The sequence below is a fragment of the Oryctolagus cuniculus genome, chromosome 9 (genome assembly GCF_964237555.1).
Source record: "Oryctolagus cuniculus chromosome 9, mOryCun1.1, whole genome shotgun sequence".
Lineage (NCBI taxonomy): Eukaryota > Metazoa > Chordata > Mammalia > Lagomorpha > Leporidae > Oryctolagus > Oryctolagus cuniculus.
Genome location: NC_091440.1, coordinates 33,115,211 through 33,123,994, shown reverse-complemented (window position 1 = coordinate 33,123,994; position 8,784 = coordinate 33,115,211).

Here is an 8,784-nt window from a genome sequence, read left to right as displayed (position 1 = left end):
ATAAAATGGATACAACTGGAAACATACTTAGTCAAGTGAGCCAGTCCCCAAAATATAAATATCAGATGCTTTCTCTGAAATATAGCAGTTAATATAGAAAATGTGTACAAATGAAATGGACATCTTGTGATATGATTATTGCTTTTATCCGTTCTTTATACTCCGGTGGTACTGTGGTCTCCCTACCTTTTACTTGTTGAATATTATGGTTGATGATGAATTAAGCTGTGATTATAGATGGGATTGAAATTATGTCTTTGCAAAACTAAAGAAAAAAAGAAACGGGGACTACGGGAGTTAGAGGCGGAGGGAGGAAAGTATGGTTATCATCTTAGAACTATACCCATGAAATACATGAAGTCTGTCTTATTTATATTAATAAAAATTTTAAAAGTATATCAAGTCTTCCTTAGCCTTTATCTAGGATAATAGACGATACCATCTATTTTTCTTCCATTGAGTTGTATCTACACACTGTTCCAATGTCCCTACAAAGCATGTAAACTTATATTCTAAAATATACCATGCTATGTTTCCATCCATTATGCTATTTGTTCTGTAACATTTTATGCAACCACACTTACAGGTCTAGCTGATATTTTAATATGTCCTTTAAAAAATAATTGATTTACAGAGGTAAGTGCTGTGGTGCAGCCAGTTAAGCCACTGCTTGTGATGCCCATATCCAATACCAGAGTGCTCATTTGAGTCCCAGCTGCTCTACTTCTGATCCAACTCCCTGTAAATGCACCTGGAAAGCAGCAGATGATGGCTCAAGTCCTTGAATGCCAGTCACCCATGTGGGAGATCTAGAAGTTCTTGGCTTCTGACTTCTGCCTGGCCTCACCCAGACAGGGCTGTTGTTTCATTTGGGGAGTGAACCAGTGGATGGAAAGTCAATCTCTCTCTCTCTCTCTCTCTCCACCCCCTCACTTTGCCTTTCAAATAAATATTTTTTAAATTGTCTTTCATACCACTTATTTTTATATTTAATGTGTAGGAGTTCTATATACTTTCATTCATAAATGATAAAACCTATGTTTTTATCTTATAAAAACTCCTTTAGGGATGAAGACTGTATCTTAGAGCCTATCTGCCAAGTCCTTCTTGCTGGCAAGTCACACATAGCATAGAATAATATTTACACAAAGGAGATTCAGTGAATCCATTCACCAACTTCCGCCAACATCCATCAAAGGTGGTTTGGTCATATGGTTAGACTGACCAAGCAACCAATCATCTATATCCCAAAAATATTTGCTGGATCAAGTAAGACAGTTCCTTTTCAGTCCAAACATAGCCAGCTCTCAGGTTAATAAACACTCTCACCTCCAGCCTCACCCCAGCTTAGTTCAAACAGAGGAATTCCCAAAATGAATTTGAGCCCCAATATAATATGTAAAGCCATTGCTCTAGAGGATATTTGAGGATTGGTTACAAGGGAGCTGTTGTCATGCGTACATGTGCATATCCCTCTCCTCCCTGCAGAGAGCATTTTTATTCTAGCACAAATCTGTCCAGTGTTTAGACTTTGTTTTTTCTGATAAAAGAAATGTAGAACATCAAACAACACACAAATGAAAGCATTAGAGAAATGTACAAAACTAGGAGACATTTTCAATGTGAATATCAAAAGGAAACTGACTTTGGGTATTGGCAAGGAAAAGTTTTAAGATCTTCATTCTAGCAAAATTCATGATTACTTCAGAGAATAGGAAAACAATTTAGATTGAGGTAAGACTAAGGGAATTTGTTTGAATTAGGTAAGAAAGTAAACTTGAATTACGTAAGAAAGAAAGTAAACTTGGATGTTCAGGATGCAGATGGAGAATTTAGCCCATCATAGGAATTTCAAAATAAAAATGATGGGTAATTCTCATGCTCTGAATACTGTGGGCTTTGAGACAGGACAGATAAGGCTTATTGTCCATCCTGTCAGAGATTTAAGGTCCAGGTCATTGATAGGTGACAACTAACTGAGCACCAAAAAGGAAACCTGTTAAAGTGAAATGAACACTATGAGAAACGGTGACTTGATCAGCCCTCACCCTGACTGTTGATGAGCAACTTAATATGTTATCCCTCTTAGTATTTTTTTTTGTTTGTTCTACTTAATACGTTTGGTTGAATACTGTAATCAATACACAATTCTTGTTAAGTGCTGAAACTTAACTGAAAAGTGATCACAGTTAAATATAAGAGTGGGAATAAGAGAGGGAAGAGATGTGCAATTCGGGACATGCTCAAGCTGACTTACCTCAAACGGTAGACTTAGAAACATACCAGGGGATTCCAATTCAATCCCATCAAGGTGGCATGTACCAATGCCATCTCACTAGTCCCAGTGGTCAATTTCTGTTCACAATTGATCATAATGATAGGACTAAGAACCAAAGGGATGACATAAACAAGAATAGTGTCTGCAAATACTAGCTGATAGAATAAAAAAGGGAGAGAACAATCCAACATGGGAAGTGAGATACACAGCAGACCCATAGAATGGCAGATGTCCTAAACAGCACTCTGGCCTCATAATCAGCCCTTAAGGCATGCGGATCCAGCTGAAATGCCCATGAGAGTATTTCAGGCATGGAAAGCCAAGACACTCTGGGGGGAAAAAAAACCTAAATGGAAGATCTCCGCGAGTGAGATCCCAGTGGAAAGAACAGGTCATCAAAGAAGGAGGTACCTTTCTCTGAAGGGGGGAAAGAACTTCCACTTTGACCATGGCCTTGTCTAAAAATTATCAGAGTCAGTGAATTCAGGGGGCTTCCATAGCCTTGGCAGCTCATGACAAGAGCCTAGGGTGATTACTGAGGCCATAAACAAGAGTGTCAATTTGTTAAGTCAACAACAGGAGTCACTGTGCACTTACTCCTCATGTAGGATCTTTGTCCTTAGTGTGCTGTACATTGAGATTTAATGCTATAACCAGTACTCAAACAGTATTTTTCACTTTATGTTTCTGTGTGGGAGCAAACTGTTGAAATCTTTACTTAATGTATGCTAAACTGATCTTCTGTATATAAAGAGAAACGAAAATGAATCTTGATGTGAATGGAAGGGGAGAGGGAGTGGGAAAGGTGAGGGTTGCAGTGGGAGGGATGTTATGGGGGGGAAGCCATTGTATGGAAAAAATCCATATTCTGTACTTTGGAAATTTATATTCATTAAATAAAAGCTAAAAAAAATATATAAGGTCCAGGTCATCACTATGGGGACTTTGTATTTTCATCCTCATCCAGTGGAATCTCTTATGTCTCTTTCAGCAATTCCTCCTCTGAAAAATGTAGGAAGCATATGAGTCCCACTACAGATAATTATTACTTCAGTAAAATGCCTTTGTTAATTGGATTCCACTGACTAAATAGTTATTACAGATAGAAGACTCCTTTTGGTTATATGTATAATAAGGGTTGAATTATAAATTCCATTGGACAGTATGAAACATAGCCATGAAAAATTGTATTTTGGGAAATATTAAATTATATGGGGAAAACACTTATGATACACATAATTTTAAAAGCATTATATGAGCCGGTGCCGTGGCTCACTAGGCTAATCCTCCACCTTGCAGCGCCAGCACACCGGGTTCTAGTCCCGGTCGTGGCGCCGGATTCTGACCCGGTTGCCCCTCTTCCAGGCCAGCTCTCTGCTATGGCCAGGGAAGTGCAGTGGAGGATGGCCCAAGTCCTTGGGCCCTGCACCCCATGGGAGACCAGGATAAGTACCTGGCTCCTGCCATTGGATCAGCGCGGTGCGCTGGCCGCAGCGCGCTGGCCGCGGCGGCCAATTGGAGGGTGAACCAACGGCAAAGGAAGACCTTTCTCTCTGTCTCTCTCTCTCACTGTCCACTCTGCCTGTCAAAAAAAAAAAAAAAAAAAAAGCATTATATAAAACTGTACCTAGACTGACTTAATTTCAGTAGTGGGACACAAATACTTTTTTTACATAAAAATGAAGAGGAGGGGCTAACATTGTGGCAAAGCACTTTAAGGCATTGCCCGAGACACTGGCATCCCATATCAGGGCACCAGTTTGAGTCCTGGTTCTTCCTCTGTCCATCCAACTCCCTGTTAATGTTCCTTGGAAGGCAGCAAAAGATGGCCTAAGTGCTTAGACTCCAAACACTCGTGTGGGAGACCCAGATGGAGGTGTTGGCTCCTGGCTTCAGTCTGGCCCAGCTCTGGCTGTCACAGCCACTTGAGGAGTGAATCAGTTGATGAAAGAATTTCTCTCTCTCTCTCTCTCTCTCTCTCTGACATCAAATAAATAAAAATCTTTCTTTTTAAATTAAGAAGAAAGGCCGGCGCCATGGCTCACTAAACTAATCTTCTGCCTGCGGCGCCGGTACCCCAGGTTCTAGTCCCAGTTGGGGCGCCGGATTCTGTCCTGGTTGCTCCTCTTCCAGTCCAGCTCTCTGCTGTGGCCCAGGAAGGCAGCGGAGGATGGCCCAGGTCCTTGGGCCCTGCACCTCATGGGAGACCAGGAGGAAGCACCTGGCTCCTGGCTTCGGATCGGCGCAGCATGCCGGCCGTAGTGGCCATTTAGGGGGTGAACCAATGGAAGGAAGACCTTTCTCTCTGTCTCTCTCTCTCTCTCTGTCTAACTCTGCCTGTCAAAAAAAAATTAAGAAGAAAGGTTAAAAGAAAATGTCATAAAATTTTCTATTTTATTTTTAAAATATTATGTTTATTGAAAGTACTGTGCCAGATTTAATGATACATAGTTGCTTATCTTTTAGAACCCTTATAAACACATAAAAAGAAAATACAGAGGAAGTAAATCTTAAAATTTCTTCCCATGAGAGTTCAACTTTCAACCCAGCTGCACAATTTACCATTGTGCCATCAAATTTGTTAGTGATATAGTTTTGTGTATATTATATATATAGAAAGCTTTTATTTAATAAATATAAATTTCATAGGTACAACTTTTGGATTTTAGTGGTTCTTCCCCCCATACCTGCCCTTCCACCCCCAAACCATCCCACCTCCTACACCCTCTCCCATCCCATTCTTCATCAAGATTCATTTTTAATTCTCTTTATATACAGAAAATCAACTCTATATTAAGTAAAGATTTCAACAGTTTTCACACACACAGATGATAATCGTTCTCAGTGATTTTATATTCCTTTTTCTACTTTTTTTGTATGTCATTTTAAGATGAACATGTTACTTTTAAACCACAAAGCTCTTAAAATAAATATCCTTTTATGATATATTTTAAGAGATACCTGGCTCATATTTTCTCTTTGTCTCTCAAGTCAATCTGAAACTAAACTTCTCCTCCCCACCCTTCCCATTCCCCTGGCTTCCATTCCTTCAGTATCTTTACTACCTCTGAAAGTGAGAGGAGAGATGACGCTTCTCCCATTCCTTGTTCCCAGCTTTTCTGTACTATGTAATACATGGCAAAAGCAAAATTAAAGGGGAGGAAAATTATGAAAATTGCTTTCAGATAAAAGTTTTACCACCATATATCTGCACTTACTTATAAGAAAGTTGTATATGAGAAAAGTAGTTTTGGAAGATTTCAACCAATAGTTCTAGATAACAAACTTGAATTTATAGTTGCTTATTTTTGGTTTTTGTTTTGAGTCAGGAGGATACAATTCTGTGTATGCCTTAACATTGCATTAAATTATGAAAAGTGAACAAATTCTTTAAAATATATGAAGGGATTTCCTCATGTGAAAAATTCATGCTGTGTCAACATATACTTTGATTTTGTGGGACTTAATAACTATTATAGTTCTAGATTATGGATGACATGGTGAAATTTGTCTCCTTACAAAATTGGGATGCACTTAATGGTATTTATGCCTCTGTTACACTTGCAACATGACAGGAAAAATGACAAAATTATTAGCTGCAGCTTTATCGGCAAGAATATGAATTTTTATACATATAGTTACAATTAAAATTCACTAGCAGGGAGTATATATCGTGACACAGTGGGTGAAGTCCTTATTTAGGGCACCCACATTTCATGTCAACATGCTTATTCAAGTCTCAGATGCTCTGTTTCATACCCAGTTCCCTGCTAACGCATCCTGGAAGGTAGCAGATAAGAGCTAAAGATTTGATTCCCTGTCACTCAGTTGGGAGACCTAGATGGAGTTCTGGACTGTTGGCTTTGGCCTGGACCAGACCTGGTTGTCATGGGCATTTGGGGAGTGAAACAACAGATTAAAACTCTCTCTCTCTCTCTCTCTCTCTCCCCCTCCCTCCTCCCTCCCTCCCTCCCTCATTCCCTCCTTGTAACTCTGCCTTTAAAATAAATAAATAAATCTTTAAAAAATATAAAGTAAATGAAAACAAATAAATAAAAATTTTTAAGCTAAAAACATACTCACCAATAACTTCTCTCAAACCACCAAAAAGGAAGTAGAAAATAATCCTGTTTTATTCTCATCTATAACTACAGAATGGATCTTATGGTTGTACATATTGCTTATGTGGGGGAATTTTCTTTTTAAAAGAAAAGATTTATTTTATTTATTTGAAGAGAAGAGTTTAAAAAAACAGGAGAGAGAGACAGATGGAGGTCCTCCATCTGTGGTTCACTCCCCAAATGGCCACAACGATGCCAGTGCTGGGGGTGACTGCTTAACCTGTTAGGCCACAATGCTGGCCCCCACGCATTTCAAAGAACAAATCTGTATCTCATTTGTGCTTTCTCACACAATCCTCAAGATGTACATTTTTGCTAACCCTAAACGCTGGCACAGCTGGTCAGTGCAATAACAAGAGCGTAAGCAAGGCTTTCTGACCCCAAGGCTCTCACACTTTAAGGATGAATAAACTGCCAAAAACCTATGACACACAGGTTGGTTGGAGCTGAGACTGTTACAACCATTAATACTCTGAGTATTACTCTTTTGGCTGTGGGAAAGTAAGAAGTATAAGTGGAATTATAACTCCTGTAAAATTATACAAAATTTTGTTGCTGAAATATCGAATTGGAGACAGAAATAGATTATTGCTTTTCTTTCACCTTTGACTTTTTGCATTAATTGGGTTTGAATGAGAAGTAGCAGAGAAAAATGAAACAACTAAAAGCCAGGATTCCTGGGTCTGGCTTCTGTTTGGCTCCTGTGTTCACTTCTTTTTGAAAAAGTCAGTCTTCGGATTTCTTGCCAACAAAATAGCTGAAACAAATACTGTCTGGTTTGACAAGTCTACAACTAGTCCCTGACTTTCCTTGCTATCTCCTGTCTCTTTGGTAAGTGTTGAGGGAAAAGGTGTGTGTCTATGTGTGTACACTACATGTATGGGTACACACATACATTGTCCATTATTTAGACATGTGAAGTAAGACCTCCTCAGTGTTATGGGAAAACTTAAAAATCCACAAGTATTTAAAAACTAAGTCTAGGCTTCTTGAAACGGTAAAAGAACTTCCCTGGTCCGCAATTTCTGAAAGTCCAAATACTGACTTAAAATTTGCCTATTGGCTTAACTTCCACCATTTCAGACTCTAAAATGTAGGTGACGGCACTAAGTAGAATGTTAACAAAGATGACAAAAATTTTCTGAATGATCTCATTTCACAGAAGAGGCATTCCTTCTGACTCCTCAGGAGCTGCAGGTTTGAACACTGGTCCCTACTCTGAGTCAACCCTGTAAAGCCTGGCTCATGTATAAAGTGACACAGGTTTGCTTCTAATTAAATAAATGAGATAGAGTTTTCTTTTATCCAGCATTGAAAAATAGAGAATTAAACTTTGGCTTAGAGAATTGGGTGACAAAGCACACTATTGCCTTGCATGTAGCTTGTGCTCAATGAATGTTTACTAAGTATTGGACAGCAGTGCATCTTTTGGCTTAATCCTGATACTGCTTTAAATCTCTGTGTCTGTATAGCTGTTCAAATGTAAGAGCTATCACAAATTAAATAGCAGCACTTCAAAAGATATGGTTGACCTAAGAATTAAACTATATGTGGAAAATACAGGATTAAACCTTGAAATCCATCTCTCTCAGTGAGACACGTTTGCTTTTTAACTGACATAATACACTTCCCCTTCAACCACAGCTTTCCTTCATCATAATAGATAACATTTTAAAATCTTCCTTTCATTCAAATTGCTCATATGTGTCTGTTTAAGGCCACTTGACTTCCTAGTCCATTCAAAACACAGTTCAAAGACAGTCACTTAATCCATTTCTTCTAAACAATGAACCTAGTTTGAGTATAGAGAAAGAAATATTGAAGAACCTTCTCAGGAGACTTTGAACACCGCCCAGGGAAAGGGCACCTCCGGGGGATGGTTAAGTACTTTGAAAATCCTAAGGATCTTTGTAGCTACGGATGGCCTTATAACCTCCTGATAGCTTTTTGCAAATAAAGTCTTTCAAGCTTCATCTAAAAGATGGGTGAGCAACAATTTGAAGAATGAAGTTTTCCTTTGTGTCAGATTATAGAACTCAGCAGTTCTAACCTTTTTGTTCTATTATATCTGATCTAAATAAAGAATTATTTATTACTGGAAAATGGTGGTATTCAGATCAGAAGTCTCCTCAGAGAACTGACTTTGATCCTCAACTATCTGTAGAGATTTAGGGAGAAGAAGGCTACTTATCTGGAGAGAATCCTAAGATCTGCAAGATCTTAGAAGTTGGAGTGACCAAGCAGAAGACACTCAGAGCTCTGGTCATTGAGGATGACCCTGCCTTACAACTTCTTGGTCTCTGCTTGGTTTTGTAATGCACATTTTCCCATGTAGCAGGAAACATATTTCCCATGCCAACAAGTAAGTGGATGCACCCAAAATTT